Source organism: Cervus elaphus, chromosome 32 (genome assembly GCF_910594005.1).
Source record: "Cervus elaphus chromosome 32, mCerEla1.1, whole genome shotgun sequence".
Lineage (NCBI taxonomy): Eukaryota > Metazoa > Chordata > Mammalia > Artiodactyla > Cervidae > Cervus > Cervus elaphus.
Genome location: NC_057846.1, coordinates 15892295 through 15918563, shown reverse-complemented (window position 1 = coordinate 15918563; position 26269 = coordinate 15892295). Strand labels below are relative to the sequence as shown.

The following is a 26269-nucleotide window of genomic DNA, read 5'->3' as shown; positions in this document are numbered from 1 at the left end:
TGTGAAATTCATTTGGGGACTACATGAGAAGGGAAATCTTTCTTGGATCCTGCAGGTTTTTCTTTTAAGACTAAACTTTTCCTCGTGGGGTAAACTTCGGTGAAGTTGGATTGCTTTAGGTATGAAGACCTGGAGTGGGCACTGTGTGTCCACTCATGGCTCAGTGGTCCCAATGTTGTCTAATCTTTCTTTAACTTAAAAAAAAACTTTTTACTTTATGTTGGAGTATAACCAGTGAACAATGTTGTGATAGTTTCAGGTGAGCAGTGAAGGGACTCAGCCGTACATATCCGTTCTCCCCCAGACTCCCCTCCCATCCAGGCCACCACATTCCATGCGCTACACAGTAGAACCTTGTTGATGATCCATTTTAAATACAGCAGTGTGTACATGTCCATCCCAAACGCCCTAACTGTCCTTTACCCATGTTCTCTCCCCGCTGGCAACCATAAGATCATTCTCTGAGTTTGTGAGTCCATTTCTGTTTTGTAAATAAGTTTATTTGTATCATTTCATTTTAGATTCCACAGGTAAGGGATTTCATAATGTTTTTCCTCCTCTGACTTACTTCACTTAATATGACAATCTCTAGATGCATCCTTGTTGCTACAAATGGCCTTATTTCATTTTTTTTAATGGTTGAGTAATAGCAATTCATGGGGTCACAAAGAGTCAGACACGACTGAGCGACTGAACTGAACTGAACTGAATAGTCTGTTGTATGTATGTATGTCTATAATCCTTGACCTAACTTTAGAAGCTTCTCTATGTATAAAGTTAAGTCCTGTTAATTTTGCTGTGACGTTTCTTTACCTGTCTGCTTCTGTGCTTTACCATCATTTTGAGATGGCTCTTCACTGTTATGCACACATTTTGTCTTCACAGACATATTGGTATCATTAATAGTCAGATGATAGTCATGTGCTAGCCCATTCATTCCTGTTGTGCCTAGCACTAACTACTGCCCTTTGTACCCAAAGACAATAATATATAAGGATTATAGATATTATTGCTCATGATATTATCAGTATTAACAGTATTAACAGAGGTAGCTGCTACCCAGCATAGAGAATGGAATGACTCATTTTCCCTTCATTATCAATGAAGGAAACTTTGAATAAGGGTTTGAAGAATGGGAAGGAGTGTGCCAAACCACAAAAAAAAAAAAAGTGAGAAAAAATCAAGCAGAGGTATTAGCATAGGTTAAAAAAAGAAAAAAAGCCCAGAAACAAAGATAATGGAAGTGTCCTGTATTTTTATTTTCCACTGTATTATCAGGGAGCAATCTCTTTAAATATCAGATTATAGAATATGGATAGTTAGACCCTGGAGCTATGAGAGCTACAAATGTTCTTTGAAGATCCTAGTCCCAAAGCACTTATTTTGTAGCGTAGAGCTTGATGCCAGGAGGCTTGCCCAAAGTGATGCAGCTGATCAAAGGCAGAGCAGGGTCTTCCCGCTGTCATTCGGCCTCTCACCACACTGTCTGACCTCCCTAGTGGAGACAGGAGAAGCCTCTCTGCTGTTATCTTTGATACCATATTTTCTGTTCCTCTTTGTGAATCCTTGGGCAAGGCTCCGCTCTTGTGAGAACACGGATGTTTTCAGGGTTGATGGAAGCCGCAGTTTTGTTTGAGATGTTCTGATGCGTCCTTGATCAGCACCGTTTACCCTACCACATACTTGCCTCTGAAGATAATGTTGAGTGGAGGCTTGTGTCTGGAGTGTCCAGAGAAATATGTGTAATCAGCTGAAGATGGTTTTAGTCTCAGCTCAAGATAAAAGCACTTTGGAAGAGTAATGAACTGTTCTACTTTTTTTTCTAGTTTGAACAAAAAATGTGTTATGGAGGAAATAGAATAACCGCGTGAGGGAGGTTTTGAGTCTGAGATTCAAGTCCCTGTAGACTTCCAATAAGTAAAGAAAAGCTGTGAAGAAACATTTATACTCATCTTCCAGATGAACAAAGGGAATAACGGCGACATCTGTTCTACCCGAGAGGTTTTCATTTTCACAACTCCCCATTCAGCACTTGTTGGGCACAGGGATTATATTGAGTATCAATAATGCAAAGGCCTCATTTCTTAGAATATATAAACATATATACACCGGTTATACTTTCTTAAATTATGGAAGGTTTTAGGGAGATATTTTTTCATTTGCTTTTTTCTGCCTAGGCAGTGTGGATTCCAGATTTGTCTTCAACAAATCCCATGTCATTTTTAAAAAGTTTTGAACTGTCAGTTTTCAATAACAGAGATTTCAAAGAAAATTTAAAAGGATTATTGGTAAAGGAAACAGTTTGCAAGTGAATATGTTCATATCTTAAAATCCCATGTTCAGGAATTTTTTTTTCTTTTTTGCTGTTGTTGTTTCTATCTGTAGATCTTGCTAGAAATAATTACCACATGAACTTAACCGTCATCAAAGATCTTGCATCTTAATGCAGATAAAATGGTTTTGGAGCAGATTCTCTGTATGTTTTGTTGTTAGTAGCAGTAAGATACACTGGAATATTGTTTGTGAATGCCTTTCCGGCTGAAGAAAGTTTGAAACAAAATTTCTAGAGCTTAGTAGCTGCATCTGATACAAATCTAAAAACACTGTGGCTTTTAAAATAAATTTTAGAGCAAAGCTAGGGTTCTCCGAATGAACTGATGGAGAATAAAGCATATGCAGGGAATCATAATGTGAAAGGAAGGGAGAATGAATAGTAGCAGCAGGGAGAATTTAGGTCAGTTACACTGCACGTGACTGTCTTCTGACTGGAAATATTTTTCAAGTATGGAACGGGGGTGCTCGGCTCCGCCCACCTCCCCGCCCCCTTTGTGCCCAGGAAGTAACTCTATTTCTACCAGCCAAAGTCCAGAGAACTCAGAACTGACTTCCCCGAGATGAGATGTAATTTTTATCTCTATTTGTTTCTCTTTCCAAAACCCCCTAAAATGATACATTCCGTAAATTGTAGCCATACCCTACTGCTGATTTCAGCACCTTCACTACCCTACTTTCATTTATCTGGAAAAATCCATTAAGTGCTCTATGTCAAAAACCTTAGAAAAAGGGGAAGACAGCCTCAGTCAGAGGCTTCTGGCCCTTATTTTTCCTGTAATATCTCTTTTATTACCTTGTCCGTCTCCAGCCCTTTTCTGTTTGGTTCTCTTGTTAGTTGCATCCCGTTCTGCTTTCTCTCTTGGGACGGGAAGTATAAAGGGGAGAGGAGGTTGATTGGGGAGAGGTGTTGTGGGATGTCTTTATGAGTGTGTTTGGTCCTCATTTTTATATGGAAGAGATGAATTTTTAAAACACATATCTACACATTATTTAGGCATGTCACACCTACTCTATTTCCTTGTCTGAGTCGAGCTTTGAAAATAAATGTGACTCAGAAAACAGGCTTATCTGGGTTAGATAAGTAGTAACCTAAAGGCAAGGGCAGGCTCCTTTAAAAACCACGTTTTCATAGCAAATATAGGGAAACAGCTCAATGCTGCCCTGAAGGACAGGTTTTCATTGGAGTTGGTAGCAGGGCAGGGCCAGTTTTAACCCGAGTTGCTGAGACATTGGGGCCACAGAAAACCTGAACATGTTCTGTATTATAAAGTTGAGCTGAAGATAAATCCTTGAAGGCGATGGATGCTGAAGATAAGCAGGTTTTCTCTAGCAAGTGGTCTCTCTCTGGGGTCTGTTTCCTTGACTTTGCTCACTAAGGCAGTATTGTGTTTGGGACTCCTGCTGAATTCCCCAGGACTGCCCCGCGCTGGTCCAGCGGCAGGACGTGACTTCAGGCGCTGGCCGGCTCCTTTGTCCTGCAGGCCCTGCTCTTGCATCTTGGAAAGGCTGTGAGTGTCAGCTAATGCTGACAGAGGGGTAGTGCAGTGGGCCTGCCATTCGGAAGACGCTTCTGAGAGGTTGCTCATTTGAATTAAGGGTGACCAAGGACATAGAAACTTGTGTTTCTTACAATTGCTGCCATTTAACGTGACCTTTTATTTCAGCACAAGGGAGCTCTCTTGTGACTTCGAAGATAAGGCTTTCTTGGACTTGTTTTTCACTTGTGATGGTGATAAGCTCCACAACCCTGCTTGTGACCCTTTAAATCTAATTTGAATAAGAAAAGAAATCAGCTTAGAACGAATTGGGTTTTTCTTTCAAAGTGGAAAGAAACCATGCCCAGAGGCTTTTGTGTGCATTTCCTTTAGCTCCCTATTTAATAAACGTTTCTCAGTGGATACATGTGTGAAAACACACACAGACACACACACACATCCACAAACATAAAAACCAACCAGGAACTATGTTGCAGAGTCGGTTGCTACTGTGCGCTAGCGTTTTTCTCCGTTTTTCCTGATTTCTTTATGTTTTCTTTTCCATCAAGAGTCTCCTGATTGTAGTTCTGAAAACTGCCAAGCTTTCAGCAGCCAAGTGGCCCGTGTATTCACTGCAACTAGAATGTGACCTCCAACCTTCGGTTTCCTTCTCTGTTATAAAGCACAAGCGTGGTGTGTTTTTGCAAAAGCCCCCAAAGCAGATTTCCGGTGAAAACAAACTTGTTTAGCATGAGGTGGCAAAGTACAGGGGCAGAAGACTTTTATTTCCAGAGAATTTGCCAAATATTTTTTGGTAGGAAAACAAGGAAAAAGGAAGGACACAGTGGAATATTTCAGTATCATTGTTTTGTAAAGAACAATAATATCTGAAAGCTATTGCTGAATTGGCTTTGCGAGTAAAACTAATTTAATAGCTTTCTTTTTCATACTTAATGATAGCTCATCTTCAAAAGGGCTTTCGAGGTGGTGCTAGTGGTGACGAACTTGACTGTCTATGCAGGAGATGTAAGAGACGCAGCCTTTGATCCCTGGGTCAGGCAGATCCCTGTAGGAGGGTGTGGCCACCCAGTCCAATATTCTTGCCTGGAGAAGCCTATGGAAGGAGGAGGCTGGTGGGCTGCAGTCCACGGGGTCACAAAGAGTTGGGCACAGCTGAGACAACTTGGCATGCATCTTCAGAACAATGCTGTGTGCTATTCTGTTGCATTTATTGAAAAAATTAATAAGCATATTTTAGAGCAGTTTTTGGGTTATAGAAAAATTGAGCAGTAAGTATAGAGTTCATACTTATCCCCTAATCCCTCCTCAGACACACGGTTTCTGGTATTATTACTGTTTTGCATTAATGTAGTACATTTGTTATAAATAAGGAGCCAACATTGATACTTTATTATCAGCTCAAGTCCAGAGTTTACACTAGAGTTCATTCTTTGTATTGCATGTTCTTTGAGTTTTATCAAATGCATAGACAGGTAGCTACCATTATACATCAAACAGAATAGTTTCAGACAGTAACAGTCCCCGTATTCCATGGATACATCTCTCCCTTCATCACCCTAGACCTCTGGCAACCACTGATCTTTTTCTGTCTCCACACATTTGCCTTTTCCAGAATGTCATATAATGATATAGTGTTTTCAGATGGACTTCTTTAACTTATATGCATCTAAGAGAAAGATTCCTCCTTTTCATTGCTTGATAACTTGTTGCTTTTTAATGCTGTATAATATTCCATTGTATGGGTATACCACAATTTATTTATCTAATCACCTGTTGACTCCTCAGTTTTCTCCTCTCTAAAATGGGATGTGGATAGTTTCTGTCTCATAGCATTGTTATAATAATTGCAGAAAATTGAGTCTATGCATTGCTTAGAACAACGTCTGGCAGCAGTTTCCTAATTAATGTTATTTGTAATTAAAGAGGACAGCGACTCAGACTCTCAGGATTTGCATTTTTAGCCTGCAAAAATTAAAAACTATCATTAAAACTATTCTTAAAAAATATCATTTAAAACCATCTAGAACTCTCCTGGATGGATGATTGGTCATTTTTTTTTAAAACTTATTTATTTTTAATTGGAGGATACTTGGTCTACAATACCATGTTGGTTTCTGCCATATATCAACATGAACAGGCCCCGGGTGGACGTATACCTCGTGCCTCTTGAGGTTCCCTTCCACCTCCCACTCCTTCCCACCACTCCAGGTTGTCACCGAGCACCAGGGTTGAGCTCCCTGCATCATATAGCAAATTTCCACTGGCTGTCTGATTTACATATGGTAGTGTATATGTTTCCTCTATGTTAGCTCTAAAATTCTTGCTTTAATTCACTAATTTTGTATGACTCTTATGTGTGTGAGGTGGTGAGGCAGGAATATATCCGAGGTTTGATCACTGATTCTGTGGCCACCCAGGGCAGCCAAGTCTAGTCTTAAAAGGCATTGCATATCCCCATGCGTCTGAAGTGAATGAACCAGCCCAGGCCCCAAATCGCCAGTTCTACTAACATCTGATGGTCACCTTTTCTCTTATCTTGTTTTCAGATGATGTTCAGTAAACTGGTATAATTACAGCAATCACTGAATTGTGCGCATGTGATGTGCCTGGTGTGTGTGTGTGTGCGTGTGTGTGTGTGCGCGCGCACGTGTGTGTTGAGGATCATTTCTCGGTGCATGAGAGGTTATGGACTGGCAGTCCTGCAGAGGTAACCTGCTACACATCCTCACAGTGTGTGAGGCTGGCTGGGCTGTGAGCACCCATCACATACGGACCATTACACTATGTCCTATGAGGACGGAGACGTTACTGTGTATTGAATGTGAATGTAGAGTTCCCCAGGACTGTCAGTCCCCATCTGTCCAGACATTTTCAAAGTGGTTCATTTTATATATTTTTGTGTTTCATTTCAGCAGTGTCTCTCTTTGACACTTGAATTGATTTCGTAGGCTGATTGGGGCGTTCTGCCGCCCTGTACTGCAACTGTCCGGCTCTGGTGGTGGTAGGTTAAGTGGAAGCCTTTTTTGAAGCTGGAAATTCTAAGCAAATGTAGCATGTATTCAGATGCCAGGGACACTCTTCATTCGTTCACCTCACGTGCAGGCTTGTGATTGGATCCGAAGACAAATCCTAGTCATTACAGGTGAGGAGGCAAGTGGATCGCAGTGGCTTTTTGTCCAAAGTGAAGTTCATTGTGATGGAGCAGTCGTTGGGCGGCTGTGGCTCTGTGGGTGAAACGAGAGCGTTCCTCCAGTGGAAACTGTGCCTCCTTTCGGGAACCCTGGTGCTATGGCAAAGCAGACAATGCAAGTATAAGCAGATAACCCCACAGTTCATTTTAAGATATGATCGGGATGCAGGCTTTTAATGGACTGCTAATATACACTCGGAGTCACCAGAGGCAGAGCTCTCCAGAGATCTCCAGGGATCTCTGGAAGCTTGTCTTTCTGGTCAGGAAAAGAAAGGAAAAGAAAAAGACCAACATCTCTGTTTAGAATAAAGTTTCGGCCATTGTTTTACACTTTGCCCTATCACTTAGCAAACGAATTTGGAAACAGGGCTTGAAAGCTGCTTTATAGTTCTCCATGGCAGTGTCTTTGAAAATACCTTTTAAGCACAACTGCAGTTCTTACACCTGAAACCCAATCCTACAAAGTAGAACAGTAAATTTGCCTCAATAAACAATGGTTTCCTTAACTCTAAGGAGGCATTCATTTCTTTAAGTGGCCATCATTTGAAAAGAACTTTGAATGTGAAGGATACCATTCAAGTGTTTTGTTTGACTCAACTCACTTTTTATAGGAAATGAAAAAACACACAGTGATCTAGCATTTAGAGTCAGTAGTCACAGGCCAGGATCACAAGTTACCTTGCTGTTCTCATAGATGCAGGCACAAACAAAAATTAGGTTGTGTCCTTATGTTTCATTTGTTTTGAGTGCAGATCAACACAGGACAAAGAAATTGCTTTGACTTTGCAGAGAATTAACACATAGATGTAACCCATTGCTTTAAATTTTATGTATCTAGAAAATTTATATAACAACATGTAACAGTTTTGGTTTTGATTCTGTTCTGCATTTTTAAAGGGGATGCTATTTGATGTTTTTCAGATTTCATATGGTGTTAGGGAAAAGACACTGACAAATTCAGTTTGCTTTGGGTTAGTTATAGTTACTGAAAGCATGAGCTGCTTCTTGTATTTTTGGTTACCCTAAGACTTAACTCCAAAAGTGATTCTGTACTTTTATTCAAGTGTTCTTCAGTATTTTGTTCAAAACATTTTCTTTTTCTGTTTGAGACTATGTAGAAGAATCTCTGTAGAGGTTTATCTTCCCGTTGGTGATTTTTTTTCCTACTTTGTTATATTCATAACTTTGTTCATACAGTTAATCTCAGAATAGACCTGCTAAACTGCTCTATGCTTTGATCTGGAAACTTTCTGCAGTGTTTACCCCTTGGCTTCCTGTCTTCTTGAGGTCCTTTGTACTTACCGTCCATCCCATGCACAACAAACATATGCACATGCATTGGGACACAACTCTTAGGATTCTTGAATTCTGCTGCTGCTGCTGCTGCTAAGTCACTTCAGTCATGTCCGACTCTGTGCGACCCCATAGACAGCAGCCCACCAGGCTCCGCCATCCCTGGGATTCTCTAGGCAAGAACACTGGAGTGGGCTGCCATTTCCTTCTCCAATGCATGAAAGTGAAAAGGGAAAGTGAAGTCGCTCAGTCGTGTCCGACTTTGAGACCCCATGGACTGCAGCCTACCAGGCTCCTCCGTCCATGGGATTTTCCAGGCAAGAGTACTGGAGTGGGGTGCCATTGCCTTCTCTGTTGAATTCTGCAGAACTCCGCAAAAGATAGCAGAAGTATCTTCCTTGCCTCTTTCTATTATTGGACAAGTCCTGTGGGTCTTTATGTCAGCCTAAAACTTATTTCTGACCTTCATACCTGAGCCAAAGTAAATGGCTAGAGAGTAGCTTTGTCGTTATGATTGTTAGCATCACGCTGACTTCCCTCTGATCCCTCCCCTAGCTTGGTCTGGCCACCACGTCCAGCCTTCTTCTTCCTTCTGGACGACACAGTTTTCAGTTTGTTGTAAAAACTCTTTTATTTGGTTTTTCAAGCAGGCTGTAGGTCATTTCTGGGAAGGAATTCACTATTTCTTCTGAGCACCTTGATCATCTTGTAGTATGTTAGGTACATAGGTATAAAGGTGTACACAGGTATAAAGTCAAGGCTGATGGACTGACATGTTCAATGAAAATAAATGAATGAAGTTCCTTAAGGGCAGGTGCCCTGTTGTGCATCTTTGCCATCTATCTTGGCACCAAGCTTACTGTGAAGCACAGAAGTTGTGCTGAGTATGTGGGTGTAGGTTGGGGCGACAGGCTGGAGAAGAGTTAATGGGAACAGATGGTCAGATCAGAGGCTTAGTGATGGGTAAAGTTCATCTGTTCAGTGTGTTACATCTTCGTTTGTTGCCCCCCTTAAGGGAAAACAATAGAATGGGAAGGATTAGAGATCTCTTCAAGAAAATCAGAGATACCAAGGAAACATTTCATGCAAAGATGGGCACAATGAAAGACAGAAATGGTATGGGCCTAACAGAAGCAGAAGATATTAAGAAGAGGTGGCAAAAATACACAGAAGAACTATACAAAAAAGATCTTCATGACCCAGATAATCATGATGGTGTGATCACTCACCTAGAGCCAGACATCCTGGAATGTGAAGTCAAGTGGGCGTTAGGAAGCATCACTACGAGCAAAGCTAGTGGAAGTGATGGAATTCCAGTTGAGCTATTTCAAATCCTGAAAGATGATGCTGTGAAAATGCTGCACTCAATATGCCAGCAAATTTGGGAAAGTCAGCAATGGTCACAGGACTGGAAAAGGTTAGTTTTCATTTTAATCCCAAAGAAAGGCAATGCCAAAGAATGCTCAAACTACTGCACAATTGCAGTCATCTTACACACTAGCAAAAGAATGCTCAAAATTCTCTAAGCCTAGCTTCAACAGTATGTGAACTGTGAACTTCCAGATGTTCAAGCTGTTTAGAAAAGGCAGAGAAACCAGAGATCAAATTGCCAACATCCATTGGATCATCGAAAAAGCGAGAGAGTTCTAGAAAAACTTCTATTTCTGCTTTATTGACTATGCCAAAGCATTTGATTGTGTGGATCACAACAAACTGTGGAGAAGTCTCAAAGAGATGGGAATACCAGACCACCTGACCTGCCTCCTGAGAAATCTGTATGCAGGTCAAGAAGCAACAGTTAGAACTGGACATGGAACAACAGACTGGTTCCAAATCGGGAAAGGAGTATGTCAAGGCTGTATATTGTCACCCTGCTTATTTAACTTATACTCAGAGTGCATCATGAGAAATGCCAGACTGGATGAAGCACAAGCTGGAATCAAGATTGCCGGGAGAAATATCAATAACCTCAGATATGCAGATGACACCAGCCTTATGGCAGAAAGTGAAGAAGAACTAAAGAGCCTCTTGATGAAAGTGAGAGAGGAGAGTGAAAAAGGTGGCTTAAAGCTCAACATTCAGAAAACTAAGATCATGGCATCCAGTCCCATCACTTCATGGCAAATAGATGGGGAAACAATGGAAACAGTGACGGACTTTTTTTGTGGGGGGAGGGACTCCAAAATCACTGCGGAAGGTGATTGCAGCCATGAAATTAAAAGATGCTTGCTCCTTGGAAGGAAAGTTATGATCAACCTAGACAGCATATTAAAAAGCAGAGACATTACTTTGCCAACAAACGTCCATCTAGTCAAAGCTATGGTTTTTCCAGTGGTCATGTATGGATGTGAGAGTTGGACTGTGAAGAAAGCTGAGCACCGAAGAATTGATGCTTTTGAACTGTGGTGTTGGAGAAGACTCTTGAGAGTCCCTTGGACTGCAAGGATATCCAACCAGTTCATCTTAAATGAAATTAGTCCTGAATGTTTATTGGAAGGACTGATGCTGAAGCTGAAACTGCAATATTTTGGCCACCTGATGCAAAGAACTGACTCATTGGGAAAAACCCTGATGTTGGGAAAGATTGAAGGCAGGAGGAGAAGGGGGCAACAGAGGATGAGATGGTTGGATGGTATCACCGACTCAAGGGACATGAGTTTGGGTAAACTCCGGGAGTTGGTGATGGACAGGGAAGCCTGGCGTGCTGCAGTCCAAGGGGTTGCAAAGAGTCGGACACGACTGAGCAGCTAAACTGACTGACTTACTGAAAGCCTGATGATTCACTTCTGAACATTTCAAAGCTGCATGCTCTGTAAAAGCTAGTCTTTTTGGCAAGCCTTTCAGGTGGAGAGTATGTTTTTTCCATTTCCCTCTTTTTCCTATATTTATATGAACAATTACTAAGTATATTTCAGTAGGCGTTAATTTAGTCTGGGCCATTGAGTCATTTCTGTATGTTTTCCCCACTAAGTTATCATGAAGTAACCCCTGACAATACGCACACTAGCATACATGAAATGTTTTATTCTCGTATTTATGATAGAGAATAAGCAAATACCATCACTCTGCTACCTGTACCAATGGTCCTCATTCTCTCCACCCCGTGTTTCTTATGTATTTTTGCGTTCATAAAATCAGATAAAATTGCATTACATTCCTTAAGACTATGTTATACAGTTGAATATTTAAAATTTTAAAAATTAGGATGGGTTCATCAGAGGAGGACTTGATCAACCTTCCAGCCAAGCCTAATCCATTAAACACCTCTGTCTGCAGATTAGCTGGGGAATAGCTTCCTCTCTCATGGAATCTGTGCCTAAGCAATTAAAATTTTTCATTTGAATAAGAAATAATTTTGGATCTGACAGTCAAATTATGCAGCCTAATCATTTATTTCAAACATTATTTTAAAAATGTTGGTACCTTGCAGAGATACATAAATTTCTAAATGTAAACAAAGAAATAGAAAGATGAGATTTAAAAAATGGTAAAGTGGAACCAGAGCAAAAGGAATTTAATTTGGAAAAATGAAGTGAAACTGGGTGAGATTCTTAAGCAAGGTGTATATATGTACACACACACACACACACACACACGTATATATCGTTAAATCCTATAAATTTGTATCCTGCAAATTGTGTCTAATTTTTCTAATATCCAATACAAAAGGGGTGCAGATCCGTGAACATCCTGGGCCACAGGATAAAAACAACCCAGAGCATGTGTCTTTCTGGTATATAAGGGAGAATTTTGGCCAGTGCGTTCTCCAAGAATAGTTTTTAAAATTCGTTGACAATGTCCTCAACGGGACCCTTCCAGTCTGCGTGGCTCAGCGTCGGGCTTTGTGTGGGTCAGGTTCACTCAGACCGATCACGCTCTAGCCCATGCCGGTCTGTGACCCCAGGGGCATGGGGGTGTGTGTTTACCAACCAGTTCTCTGGGCAGTGTGAGGTAAACCCTTATTTGAAGCATTTGTCCATTTTCACAGAGTATTTCCACACATATATAGCATAATATTACTAGACCATAAAAAAGAAGGAAATTTTGCCCTTTGTGACAACACGGATCAACCTGGAGGGTATCGTGCTAAGTGAAAGAAATCAGACAGAGAAAGACAAGTACTGTTTGATTCCACTTATGTGTGAAATCTTAAAACAAGACAAAATGAAAACAGCCTCATAGATACAGAGAACAGACTGGTGGTTGCCAGAGGAAAGAGGGATGGGGATTGAGTGAAATAGCTGAAGGCTCTAAGAGGTGTAAAGTAAGTAAGTTACAGGGATGTGAGTTACAGCAGAAGGAATATGGTTAATAATATTTTAATAGCTTTGTATGGGGACAGATACTCGGTAGACTTACCATGGTGATCATTTTATAATGTATGCAAATATTGAATCACTATGTTGTACACTGAAACCAGCTTTTTTTATTTTTTCATTTATTTTTATTAGTTGGGGGCTAATTACAGTATTGTAGTGGTTTTTGCCATATATTGACATGAATCAGCCATGGATTTACATGAAACCAGTTTAATTTTATATGTCAACTATATTTTCATTACAAAATTTAAATGTAAACCTGTGACTTTTTGTTGCTGTTCAGTCACTAAGTGCTGTCTGACTCTTTGAGATTCCATGGACTGCGGCATGTCAGGCTCCCCTGTCCTTCTCCATCTCCTGGAGTTTGCTCAAACTCAGTCCATTGAGTTGGTGATGCCATCCAACCATCTCATCCTCTGTCGTCCCCTTCTTCTCTTGCCCTCAGTCTTTCCCAGCATCAGGGTCTTTTCCAATGAGTTGGCTCTTTGCATCAGGTGGCCAAAGTATTCAGCATCAGTCCTTCCAGTGCATATTTAGAGTTGATTTCCTTTAAGGTTGACTGGTTTGATCTCCTTGCTGTCCAAGGAACTCTCTGTCCAAGGATCATCTGTCTAAATTAGTCTACCATATTAGTGAAGCTCCTGACTATACTGCCTCTCTGGGAGGAGTCAATTTACATCCTAGGTTGGAAAGATGAGCCAAGGAAAGTTAATTGCACACTTTTTTATCCCCCAGCTTACACTGCTGCCAGTGTTTGTCACAACTCTGAAAAAAGATAATTTTAAACCAGCTGGGTTAACATTGCGAACTCCCTTTTAACAGTCACCGTGGTGGTATACACCATATATCTGCCGTGTTGACCTGCAGGCTTCAAAGTTGCGTAGTGCGTTGTAGTAAAGAAAGAGACATTACTGTGTTAACTAAGGATAATGGCAATCAAAGGAAGGATCAACTAAATTTCTACTCTATTTCTGCTTTGCAGGCATTTGGTTGCTCTTGCTGTGGTTAGAATTTTCTCTGTCCCCAACCCTTTGTACCATATATTTTAAAATGGATATAAATTTAGATTTCTGAAAGTGCTATTTCCTGAGCCATTTTCACATCTAGTGCACAAATTATTATTCTCTTAGAGTACTTCTCTGTGGAAAATTGTCATGATATAAGAGAGGTTCCAACACTGTATATTTATAGGTTTTTCAGCTGCAGAAACTATAGAGTTCTGGAAACAGATTGGTAGAAAATGAAATCTCCTTGCCCTTAATATCCTTCCTTATCTGATAAAATTTAGGACTGTAGATATTTAGAATGCATGCCATATTCCATGGTCAAAAGAGAACGTTCCCATTATTTGTCTCTCATGATGAGGGGCGGAGAAGGCGATGGCAGCCCACTCCGGTACTCTCATCTGGAAAACCCCACGGACAGGGAAGCCTGGTGGGCTACCATCTATGGGGTCACACAGAGTCGGACATGACTGAAGCGACTTAGCAGCAGCAGCATGATGAAGGGAATTCTGTTTTCTTTGGGCATTGTACTACAACAGGACTGGACTCATTAGTGGAGAAGATGGGTCACCGTCTAAATATTATATGATTTCGTGGACTCTGGAAAGGCACTTCATAAAACTTTTCACAAAAGAGGCACTGAAAAATGTTTGTGGGATAGGTGAATGAACTAATACTTTCTAAATATTTCTAGTTTTATGTTGCTTAAGTAGAAGAATTTTAATTTTTTCTTTGAAAAATACTTACCCTAACAGAGCATATTAAAAGGCAGAGACATTACTTTGCCAGCACAGGTCCATCTAGTCAAAGCTATGGTTTTTCCAGTGGTCATGTATGGATGTGAGAGTTGGACTATAAAGAAAGCTGAGCACCGAAGAATTGATGCTTTTGAATTGTGGTGTTGGAGAAGACTTTGAGAGTCCGTTGGACTGCAAGGAGATCAAATTCAGTCCATCCTAAAGGAAATCAGTCCTGAATATTCATTGGAAGGACTAATGCTGAAGCTGAAACTCCAATACTTTGGCGACCTGATGCAAAAAACTGGCTCATTGAAAAGACCCTGATGCTGGGAAAGATTGAAGGCTGGAGGAGAAGGGGACGGCAGAGGATGAGATGGTTGGATGGCATCACCGACTCGATGGACCTGAGTTTGAGCAAACTCCGGGAGTTGGTGATGGCGTGCTGCAGTCCATGGGTCACAAAGAGTTGGACACAACTGAGTGACTGAACTGACTGCACAGATCAGAGCCTTAGATCCTTGTTGTAATCAGTAATTGGGAAAGTAACTGATTAATGCCGTAACAATGCCTTCCTTTGGCGGCACCCTTTTTGTGGTCGCTTGCCTTTAATTACTGTAACTAAAGAGCAAAGAATTTGTGGTGCATGATTCTTCTGCTTACTGGTCCTACTGAAAATTCCAGGCAAATATACGTAAAAAGGATGACTTAATGGACACTGGCAAGAGGAAGGAAGGAGAGGGTGGTGTGAATGGACAGAGCAGCATGGAAACATATATGCTACCGTGTGTAAACCAGATGGCCGGCGGGAGTTTGCCGTGTGACTCAAGAAACTCAAACCAGGGCTCTGTGACGACCCAGAGGGGTGGGATGTGTGGCTGATTCATGTTGATATATGACAAAAACCAACACAGTATTGTAAAGAAATTATTCTTCAGTTAAAAATAAATTTAAAAAAAAAAGAAAAAAAAATTAAAAATAGAAAATGGCTTGCTCCAAGGCTTGGTTGGACAAAGAGTCATCTTGAGAAAGGAACATGTTTTTGTCCTATGGTGAGATCAGTAGGCAAGATGAGAGATGGTTTTCCATCATTTATTAATGTTTTACCTATGAGAGTAGTAAACTTTAGTTGGTGGAGAGGAAAACCTCTTTTCTCAGAGATTTTTGGAAGGGGTGGCATTCACGGTAGCAAAAGCCTGAAATAATAATTTTTTAAAAAGTTTCTAAATATTCATAGGAAAGAAAAAATTCCTTGTAAACACCATGTTTTTAATTCAACATTATTGGGGACATGGGTACATATTTCCATTTTGAGAGCTCAACTTTCTGATATGACATATTCTCAATAGTTTGGAAATTAACATAGTTGAATTTATGGTTGGTAATTTTTGCTGTAATAATAGGATTCTTGCTGGTAATCATTTAAGACAATGGGGGAAAGGCATTTAAAACTACCATGTGCCATTTAAAGTAGTATTTTTTCTCCGAACTAAAGTGAAGGTTTTGTGTCCTCATCTCCCCATTCCAGCCCCCTCTGCCACCTCCCCCCCCCACCCCTAACACACCCACTTAATCACAGCAAAAAATACTTTGATGAGCACTGTCTGGTCTGTTGACTGTAGCAGAGTGTCCTAGGTTTTCCTGAGAGTAGATCTGTATCTAAAAGCTCCAGAAGCTATTGTTTTCACTCCTGAAACACATTTCAGTGACCAGAAATTATTTTTCAGTTTCTTTGTTTGAAATTTATGGTTGAACTTGGAGTATTTGCATTTTGTTGAAAATTAAGAATAATTCTCCAAGTGTTATAGTCCTATTTTCATATATCAAAATTACCTCCTAGTTATATAGGAAGTATTATTAAATGCTTGAATTTCTTTGACTCAATATCAATGGCACTTTTAATTATATTTAATTTGTAAAGTGATTAAAATGATGTGAATAAAAGTTGAATACATATAAACATTTCTTAAATCTCATTAGAGCTCTGTTAGACCCCAAGGTAATCTAATTTTATTTATTCTTTTCTAATGATAAGTTAGGTTTCTGAGTTTGAATGGACAAGAGATCTGTGAAAATACCACAGTACTGTAGAAAGCAAATATATTGACTTTGTCAAAATGTGTTGAATTTTTTCCCCTCTGATACTCATTGTAAACAGAATTACTTTTCTTCATGGTGAACTCTGTATGCTTTTAAGATTTTCCCAGTGGGCTCTGACTTTTTTTTTTTTTTAACAAAATCATTTGTCATTCAGTGGAACTTGTTATATGAACTGATTACCAATAACTGTCTCCTTTCACTCATGGATTTTAAAAATTCACTAGAAATGTGGTACGTGAGGTCACAGAGCTACAAGAACTTTTTCTGTTTGATTTCGTGAAATATCATCCAGAAAACTTAATGCACAAAATCAGATAATTTTTAAATAAACCTTTTAAAAACCAGATACTCAAGGAATGTACTAAATGTGCAGAATGAGCAGATATGAGGAAGCCTACCAGTTCAACTTTATCTTCTTTGTGCACTTGAAATCAGCCTGGTGACGGGCTCTGGAAGGACTGGCCAGAGGAGACGCCCTTGTTTCTTTGCCAGTTCCAAGGAATCTTTGGTAAGCTCTGCTCTTGATAAGAAGAAACAGGGGGTACTAGGTACGACTGTGTCTAGTAGCACTTGATTATTTATCTCCTTAGATTAAACAAGAAAACAGCTTAACTTTTTTTTTACACAAACTATGTGCCAAACAGAGATAATTTTAAGATCAGATATGAAATTTATATAACTTGAATTAAAAATATTTCCCCCTTATTAAAAAAGTTAATTCATTTTTTCATTGTAAGCAGATTGAAATTATAGGAAAGCACTAAAAAACTTTTCACTTCTCGGGATTTCTTCTGAAAATCGTTTATGGTATTTGGAATTATATGAGACTGTGGATTATCTGTTCGTATTAGGAGGCACTGTCTTTTTTGTTTTTTTCTTTTTGGCTGTGCTGCATGGCTTGCAGGGTCTGAGTTCCCCAGCCGGGAATGAAACCTGGGCCCTCTGTAATGAGGTGCGGAGGCCTAACCACTGGATCTCCAGGGAATTCTTAGGAGCCAGTTTCTTGATTGCTTAGTTGTGCAGAGGAAGTTAACTCTGGGAGAAGAGGCAGCACCCCATCCCCACATATACACATCCCACCAAATGCAGCCTTCTTGCTTGAAAAGAAGTGTCTAGTCTTTATCAGGGAATTTTTTTTTTTTTCCCAAGGATCTTTAGTAGATTTCAATAACTGTCCTTTACTTACTCTAATAGCAGTTGGTTACTTATTATTATAGTATCGATGTTTTTATTTTACTTGATTTGACACAGACCCATAGTATACCTTTGTGGCAAATGTTTCAAGATTCCTGCAAAAGGAAGGAAAGTGAAAGTGTTAGTCGCTCAATCGAGTCCGATTCTTTGCGACTCCATGGACTGTAGCCCGCCAGGCTCCTCTGTCCATGGGATTCTCCAGGCAAGAATACTGCAGTGGGTTGCCATTCCCTTCTCCAGGGGATCTTCCAAACCCAGGGATCGAACCTGGGTCTCCTGCATTCCAGGCAGAGTCTTTACCATCTGAGCAAAAGGAAGGGGTAGGTCACAGTTTTAAGTCTTCTTTTTTTTAGTTGATTGTTTCTTCTTTCCTCTGAGGTTAACCCATGTGAGTGAATTCTGTATTTGAGTCATAATGATGCTTTGTGTAAGATTTAGTGGAATAATCAAAATTCCCTAGTTTAAATTTTCTAAAATCGGTCTAGAGAAGGTGGAGCAAGAAGAGGTGTATCTGTCAGCTGCCATAACAAGATACCATAAACTGGGTGGTATTTCTTGCAGTTCAGCAGATTGGAGGCCCGAGGTCAGGGTGCCACCGTGGTTGATTTCTCGGTGAGGGCCCTGATTATGATTCACAGATGGCCATCTTCGCCTTGTATTCTCACATGGCAAAGAGAAACAGAACATCTCTCTCATGCCTCTTTCGTTCCTTTTAAGGGCACTAATCCATTCATGAGGGCTTCTCTCTCAGGAGCTAATCACCTTCCAAAGGCCCCACCTTCCAACACCATGACACACGGGAGTTAGGATAGTAACAGGAATTTTGGGGGCGACACTAACATTCAGTCCATGACATGAGGATTCCATGATCTTGGAGAAAGGATTACAAAGCTCTCTTCTTCTTCATGGGGCTTATTAAACTGCAAGTAATATCCTTAGGCATCCTTGCAACTACTGCCTCGGAAATGAGAAGTGGTTGGAAAGAGAACAGGTGTCCTTTTGCTAGGTGCTATGTTAGCACACAGCGCTGCAGAGAAACAGAGTGAAACTTCATTCATTCACTCTTATTCATATGTTAATTCATTCATACATTCGGTAGTTATTTAAGTGTCTCCTGTGTTTCCAGATATTTATCTAGAAATCTAGAATATGATGGAAAACTGAGACTATAAAGTTTTCTATTTTCTCAACAAAAAGTGATAAGGAGACAATATAATGCATTTGAAAAAAATACTCAGACCTCATTCCTAATATGATCGTTCAATTAAAATCTTGTATGTCTTCAGTTCAATCATTTGCGTTTTTAAATTTAAATAAGTGGTCGTAATACCTATTCCCTTGGCCATTCATTTGGAGAAGCAAATCAATAATGAATGTAAAAGTCTCTGAAGTGAAAGTGTTGGTTGTTTTAATCTTGTCCACTTTTTACAACCCCATGGACTGTAGCCCGCCAGGCTCCTCTGTCCATGGAATTCTCCAGGCAAGAATACTGGAGTGGGTAGCCATTCCCTTCTTTGCAGAATATATATTATTACTTATTATCAGGACTCATTAAAAAATACATTTAAGATTTGCAAGATGCCTGTATATTCTTTCATCTTGGGGAGGCATCATCATTTTGGAGTTCTTCAGATTTAGGAAACAAGTGGTGTTTTTAAATGACTATCTTCAGGAGATGTTCTCCCTCTAGTGGTTGCTATGGAAACTGCACGAGGAGTTTCTGATGGTACAAGTGGAAAACAAACTGAAGAGAACTGAAAAAAAAAAAAAATTACTCTGAATTATTGAGAAGATGTTAGCTATTTTTGAAAGGCTCTCCAGCTGGAGTTTTAACATTTTGTGGCAGCCAGTTTTTGAAAATGAGGAAGAAAATTCTGTGCTCCTGTTCTGGTATCTCATTGATTTGAATGGAGACGATGGTTGAGATGTCTTTGGTTTGGAAGAAGCGATAAAGAAGGCAGCCCTCTCCACTCGGCAGGGCCACGAGGGACACTTTCAGCTACAGGTCCTGACGTGCTGTTGTCCGCTTTCCTCTTCCGTGTTCAGTACAGCAATCCTGGACTGCAATTGCAGGGAGCTACAATCCTGGCTTCCTTGCAGGAAGCTGAACAGAAGTTCTGGGTGAGTAAGCCTATTTGGACTTTCTAACTGGTACTTTTTAAGAAATGATTCCAAAAGGAAAAAAAAAATTTTTTTTTTTCCAATTTATTGGGAAGATTGATACATTTAAGAATCCAGCCCCTAACATGGGCTAACCAGGTCCCCAGTGGGCTCTCCCCTGCTGGCCAGGCACCATCCTGTTCTGCCCTTTGCCCCCCAAGGTCCGAACATGCTGTTGTCTCACGTCCCCGGATGCTGCACATTTGGCCTTGCCGTTCCCTATTCTTGGGATGCTCTTCATCACATCACTGGCTCCTATGGCCTGAAACCTCACCTGCCTCAAGAAGGTCTTCCCTGACCAGCCTAGCAAAGTAGCCTTTTAACAGTTCATCTTTGTCACACCACCCAAAGCTCTTACAACAATCTAGTTTAACTTGCCTGTTTCCTGTCTGTATCCCTACCCAGAATGGAAGTGACATGAGGCAGGAGACGTGTCTCTGTTATTCACACTTGTATCCCAGAACCGAGAACAGTGCTTCACATCTGGCAGATGCCTCATCTGGGTTGACACAACGAATATCTGAACGGAAAATGACCCTATCATCAACGCTTTGGTGCCAGTCGCTTAAAGCATTTTTGAAACGTTGAACAGTCTTTGGTGCCTTATCTTAGTTGAGACTTTTCACCTTTGAAATCACTTAACTTGGAAAAGACCCTGATGCTGGGAGGGATTGGAGGCAGGAGGAGAAGGGGACGACAGAGGATGAGATGGCTGGATGGCATCACCGACTCGATGGACATGGGTTTGAGTAAACTCCGGGCATTGGTGATGGACAGGGAGGCCTGGCGTGCTACGATTCATGGGGTCGCAAAGAGTCGGACACGACTGAGTGACTGAACTGAACTGAACTGAACTTCCTAATTTAGTTCCCATTGAAATAAGGGCTGTAAAAGTTTGTAATTCTTTATGTGCGGTCGCTTCAGTCCTATCCGACTCCTGGGAAGCCTGCCTGTATTCCTTATACAGAAGCTCTCTTCCAGAATTATGAAATTTAAAGTGAAAAAGTCACTCAGTCATGTGGGGAAAATGTTTAGTGAGTTCTTAATGTGCTAAAAGGGACTTGCCAGGTGGCGCTAGTGGTAAAGAGCCCACCTGCCAATGCAGGAGACATGAGATTCGGGTTCTATCCCTGAGTCGGGAAGATTCTCTGGAGGAGGGCATGACAACCCACTGCAGTATTCTTGCCCGGAGAATCCCCATGGACAGAGGAGCTTGGTGGGCTGTGGTCCATGGGGTCACAAAGAGGTTGACCATGACTGAAGTGACTGAAGCACAGCAGAGCACATTGCGTTAAAAAAGAACATGATGTCTTTATTTCTGTGTCTTTTATTAAATTCAGCTCGATTCTCACAGCTTAGTTAGTGATACATTGTTTCTTGTACAAGAAGCTATTTCATAAATTATGGTTGTTTTTCTGAAATTTATGCTATTCCATCTTGCTCCATCTTCCATAAAGAGATAATCACTGTTCACACTCACATTCTTGGCTTCCTCAGTCTTTTCTAGCCTCAATAAATGATAAAAAAGAAATTCTTCTCAAATGGCTTATTTTTTATACCTGTCATCAGTTGTGATTGATGTTCTCTTTTGAAACTGCTTTAAATATTCCTCCTATTTCTGCATGGTTTTGAGACTAAAAAATGTACTCAGAGACCAAGGATTTCAGATCTGGGAGCTGGGAGGTGTGTACCGCGGTCCCCCAGACTGCCCTGGGAGCTGCTGAGACCCGGCACTAGGCATGGAGCTACTGGTTGCCTTCTGTTCATGTTTGAGCCCTACTAATGTGAGCATGTTGCCACATGCAACTGAAGAACAGGTGGCTTTGCTATAAATTTATAGCAAGAAGGCTAAGACACCAAAAAGTGAATTACTAAAATCTTCTGTTGTCGCTGTCTCCATGCAGCCCCGTGAACACAGGGGCAGCGTGCACGTGGTTATCAGGGTGCTCCCTGGTAATGTGTGCATCGGTTTAAGGAATGACATGTCTTAGACAACGAATGATAGGAAGTAGAATAAGGTTAATATGCATTTTATAGATAGTTCTGCTTATTACAAAGACTCTAAAAATAAACAGATGAAAAGCAGCTTATCACTGGTTTATTCAGCCTCCCTCTTTCTGCACTTATGCTTTCCTGCTCTCGTTACCATAGTTACTGGTTTAATCATGATGCACAGACCCATTTCTAATTACAGTAGATGCCAGCAAAAAAATTAATTCTTTGCATATCTTAGGCCACAAGCAGCTTGTTTTTTGGCACTTTGTTATTATACCATATATTCTGAAACAGACATTTGTGCATCATTTAAAACTATTATTTTCTGCCATCCTTATTGAGATGAAAATAATTCTATCAAGTGGATTGATGTTAAAACAAGTGATACAAAAAGTTTGGAAGAGATGACAGTTTATTACAAGTGAGACATCATTTGTGTTATCCCTAAAATGTTAATTAATAGCAATGAATATGTATTATATTCTAATCAGAAAATATTATTAAAATGATGTTCATCATCTAGAAACCAAAATTATTAAGTTGTTGTGACTAAGCAGTTGAGCCAGCTATCACTATTTGAGCATTAATATTTTCTTAAAAAAGGGACAGTTTACATCAAAATTCATTCTAGCTCCTCTTCTACTTATCATAATTATATCAATCTAGTTAGGACAGATACTAAAAAAGTATTATAGACATTTTATTCACTTTTATTATTATTTTCAGTTCAGTAACAGTTTTAAAATATAAATGAATTGTTATCATCAGTAACGATATTAGAGTATCATTACTTTATGGGCTTTTATGTTGATAATTTGAAAATGCTCTTAGCATTCTTAATTCAAGTGTATTCCCTCTTTTCTGCCTTAGGAAAACAGACCAAAACAGCTTTTTTTTTTTTCCTCACAAAATTACAATATATCTTCTCCTTAAACCTATGGGAAAATGTTTTCTATTAGATTGTTCAAAATAATTTTTAAATGGGTTTTGATTATGCTCCCAAATGTATTTGAATCATACTTACATTGGTTGACATATACATTTTCTAAAGCAGTAAACGTATGGTGTTTCATGACTCCTCTGGTTCTAAAACTGCTGCATATTTCACAAATGCTAGTCTGACAGGCATGTTCAATTTCACTGATAGAACTGGTTGTAATCACACAGAGTATATTTCCATCATAACATAATAAAGAGACGCGTGCACCATCATGGATCTGGCCTTGTTTGGCAGTCACTTGCTGCTGGGTTCCTACCTTGACTATCATGGGATCTTTAAAGCGTGTGTGATCTTCCCAGAAATAACACTAGCAGCCTGGAAGCAGGCCCTGTGGTTCCGCTCGTGCTTATGGGAAAACCCACGACTGCCAAACTATAAATGTTTTCCTGCCTGTTAAGACTGAAGCAGAGAAATATAGACTAAAAACAGGAAAACTTCCCTGTTGCAAAGCCTAGATTCGTTTTCTTCTGTTTAAAATCGTCCTACTCTGGTTCTACATCCAGATATGTATCCGCTCATTGGTAGTTCATTACAAAATAAATTTTCACTTCCAATTGAATTTTTCTGACTTTTTCCATTTGGTAGTCTTATATCACAGTTAATGGACACGTATAATAGGTATATGTTATTAACTGAAATAGCTTTGAAATTAGTGCACTATTTAGTCTTCCAGTTAAACTGGTAGAAGGGCCTCTCGTTAATTGGGGAAGACATATTTATTGGCTTTTTATGTGGTATTTTTAACTTGCCTGGCAGCAAATGGAAATCAGTTGGGAAAGCATGAGTCTGTTAATTAGCTGAATTGAGTTAAGGGAGACAAAAAGCTCTTAATTTGGATAACAGGTTTTCCATCAGGAAGAATACAGATTATTACATCATTCACAATTCTAAATACTCAGAAATGAAATTGTAGACATAATGAAGATTATTAAACAAGCTTGTCATTTTTTAAAAGGATTATTTGTTACTTCTTTGGATTGCAGCAGCTGAGTGCCATTAGCTATATTTGCTGGAACCATGTTGGGTCTTCTTGGAATTTTTTCTGAATTCAAACCATAATGCATATGTGACAGACATAATTTAGACTTCTATGCAGTTACTGTCAATTGGCAATCATAACAAACAGGGTTGACTTTTTCAAGTCAAGTATTTTAAAAACAATTTTAATGAGTAAACTTAGAAAATTTGCATATTAAATTATTTAATTTTTTAAAATAAAATGATTTGAGAGTAAGCCTGAGGAGTAAAAAGATGAAACCCAGACTCTATGTTATCCATTCACTTGAGGTCACTCACATGTATGTAAATAATTGGTTAACAATTTTTAAATTAAACTGGTCTATTGAGAGTCACCTTACTGATCAAACTAATTGTTGATTTCAGCTTGTGATCTCAGTGGCATTTGTCAATTTAAGTGCAGTTTTGCATTGTGAAAATTGGCCTATTTAAGTTTTGGCTTTGTGCTAACTGAATGCTTTTATTTTTTTAAGGATAGTTCACTTTGTTTAGATTTTCACTGAAATTAGTTGTAAATGCAACACTTCAAAAATAACTTGTTTAAAAACTTCAAGCAAATACTGGATTGGGCAAAAATTTTGTTTTTCCAAACCAGTATATAATGTCTTCATAGACCCACAGCATTGGCCTCTCTCCCACCCATTTTGCTCTCTGATCCATAGCTAGTCACTGTTATCAACATGGGGCTGAGAGGTTACCATTCCTTCTTAAAATAGCAAACAATAAATAAACAATAAATAAAATAATATCCGCCTTGGAATTTTATGCCTAGTGGTGACCTTTGACCTTGAGATGGGGATTTGAACAATAATTTAATTTTATCATTATTGTTTTTAAAAATATACACAGTGTTAGCTAGTTTAGGTGACAATCTAAAAAATGGGACCGCGCTTTATGGCTAACATGGCCATCAGGAAGAACTTTGTGACACAATTTGTAAATGTGCCTGGAGGCACGTATGATATTGTGTTCTGTGCTATTTGTCACCCGCCCCCCTGCCCCCAGGCAATCAGTGATCTGCTTTTGCCACTGTGGATTAGTTTTGTCTGCAATAGAACTTACAGAATTTATAGAATTTAATATAAGTTAAATATTTATTTATAGCTTTCTGTGTCTGGCTGCTTTCACTCACCATTAAACTTTTGAGATTCATACATGTCCTTGTAGATGTTAAAAGTCCATTTCTTTTAGATGCTGAATGGTAATTCATTAGTTGGATTTACAGTTTATCCAGTCACCCTTTGACAGACATTTGGGTTATTTCTGGTTGGAGGTTGTTATTTTAAAAAAAGTATTAGCTGGGAAGAGCTACATACCATCACAGTAATGGATAATTTATAATATTCTGTGCTATGGGTTTTTAAAATCTCATATATGGCATCACACAGTTGTTTATCAATTGACTTGTCTAGTGGGCTTTCCTGGTAGCTCAGCTGGTAAAGAATCCACAGGCCAATGCAGGAGATACAAGAGACATGGGTTCTATTTCTGAGTCAGAAAGATCCCCTGGATTAGGAAATGGCAAACCACTCTAGTATTCTTGCCTGGAAAATTCCATGGACAGAAAGGCCTGGAGAGCTACAGTCCATAGGATCACAAAGAGTTGGACACAACTTAGCACTCATGCACACACCCAACTGTTTAATAATACATCATGCCAAAATTATATTAACGGAGAGGAAAAAATGCTGTGTTTGGGAAATTGTTGTATTGCCTTCACTGTTTGGTATGTGGGAGGAGTGAGTGGAATGCCCATTTTATCTGCAGGAAAAGTGCCAGGATTCTTGATAGAAGTTTTCAAATTATTTGAATAGCTTTTATTCTGAAGAATTCAAAGCAAAGTTCAGCTTTAGAGACCCAAAAGAACCTCACCAAGAAAAAAAAATTTTTTTTTTTAAATTTAATTCAGAGTTGAGTATAATTGTCTGAATTTAGCTTGTGAGGTGCATAAAATAAACTGTGTACTACCCAGAATGCATTTCAGGAAGATGACTTCATGTTGAAATGTTCTTCAAAAATAACAGAAAATAGGCTTATAAAGTTTTTTAAGTTGAGGTTTATGTTATACTTTTTGTTGTTGATGATGTGAGCTCATCTAAAAACCTCTATAAAAAGATTACTCACATGGAGGTAATCTTCATTGTGAACTAAACTGCCCTGCTTTTGTTTTGTTTGGAAACTTCTGATGCTGTTTTCAATCAGAGGAACCATTTTTACTGGGTGTTTTTATTAAGGAGAGCATCTTGGCTCAGCGGAGAATGACTGAGTGTTGTTTCTGTGTCCATGTTCATTCCTCTCTGGAGTGTGAGCGGCTCATCCTGTAAAATAAAACAGCTGTTGGGGGGTTGTTTGTGCTGAAATCAGGAAGAGGAAGGGGGTTGAGGTGGAATGACCTGGAGGTTTGCCTTTTCCGCAGGAATACATAAATTC

General features: G+C 39.6%; 1 protein-coding gene across 4 annotated transcripts in view; it reads left to right on the top strand.

Moving 5' to 3' along the window:
- The window catches only part of GPM6A (glycoprotein M6A), a 238020-nt gene that overhangs the window by 17308 nt on the left and 194443 nt on the right, over positions 1-26269 (top strand). Inside the window, exon 1 of one of the 4 annotated variants that reach the window (XM_043893733.1) lies at positions 6809-6831. The exons of 2 other annotated variants lie outside the window; for them this stretch is intronic. The gene's annotated coding sequence lies outside the window, so the exon portion shown is untranslated. Of the gene's footprint in view, positions 1-6808; positions 6832-19768; positions 19789-26269 lie in introns of those variants that run through there. One more of the 4 variants, XM_043893736.1, reaches the window with a different exon arrangement.